The following is a 1,335-nucleotide window of genomic DNA, read 5'->3' on the forward strand; positions in this document are numbered from 1 at the left end:
AATGCAATGAAAGCCCTGTCTGATGTCCAGCTTGGTGAACACCTTTGCATGGGAGATTCATTCTAAGACTTCATCAATCAGAGGTAGGGGGTATCAATCCTTGCAGGTAATTGAATTCAGTTTCCAGTAATCCACACAAAACTGAAGGCCTCCACCCAGCTTTCTTGCCATCAAGATTGGTGATGCATATGGAGATTGGCTGGGCACAATGAAGCCCTTGTTCAAATTGTCAATGATATATTCCTGGGCAGCCTCCAGTTCCTCTGTGGACATCTTGTACAACAGGCTGTATCCAACTGTCTTGGAAGGATCTCCTTCAAGGTCCAGCTGGTGATCAACCTCCTGTGGTGGTGGTAGGTTGTCAGATGCTATCTTGCTGAAAACATCTGCAAACTCTTCATACTGGCCTGGAAGCTTCTGCTGGATACTTTCCAGTTCTTCATCTTGTTCTCACTGTCTTTTGTCATCCACAATCTTGTCGATTTCTGCCAGTGTTGTCATAAAAATCTCTGAGTTGCCCTTGTGGAGATGTCATGCAAAACCCACTCCACCAATCATGGCAATGTCAATCTTTGCAATGGTTTCTTTCCTCCTCCAGTGCCCCTTCCAGGCTTGTTCCTCCTCTTCTTGTTGCACTACCAGGTCCTCTTCTGGTCTCAGGGAGAATGCAGGGTCCACCATTTGTCACTCCATCTGTCTCAATGACCGCTTATTGTCCCAACTAAAGGCTCAAAGGCTGTGCCTTTTGATGTCCTCCTGTGCAAATAGCCTGTTCCTTCAGTCTGCATCTCTTTGGTGGTTGATGCTCACCTGATCCCTTCAATGCAGTATGGTCTTTGGTAATGTCCACACCAGCTGATTCACCACTTCTTTCCAGGGTGGTAACTAGAGTGGCACAGCGAAGCCGCAAAATCCGCGCCAATCCGCGCCGAATCCGCAATGGCGCGGATTCGGATCCAATGGGCCAGAATCCGAAGCGGCTGCGGATTATACACGCAGGATCCGCAGCGGCGCGGATAATCTGAATGGAGTGGCTTGGAGTGGATTTTGTGGCTTGGATTATCCACAAGATCCAATTACAATATGTTACTGTAATTTAGTAAATAACTAGCAGTTGGCCAATTTTTTAATCAAACTATGGTTGGATTTAATGATTAATATACAATGAAATGCCTTTGTTATAGATTTCAATTGGATATGGATGTTGTTGGCCAATAAACTAATCCATCTCATATACTACGGAATGCCGGGTATTATATATATATATATGGGTAGACATTATGGAGTCAATATTAATGTTTGTGCAAATTTGGAATGTACATAAAGATATGGCTA

This window comes from Aspergillus glaucus (genome assembly GCF_001890805.1).
Source record: "Aspergillus glaucus CBS 516.65 unplaced genomic scaffold ASPGLscaffold_32, whole genome shotgun sequence".
NCBI classification, from domain to species: Eukaryota; Fungi; Ascomycota; class Eurotiomycetes; order Eurotiales; family Aspergillaceae; genus Aspergillus; species Aspergillus glaucus.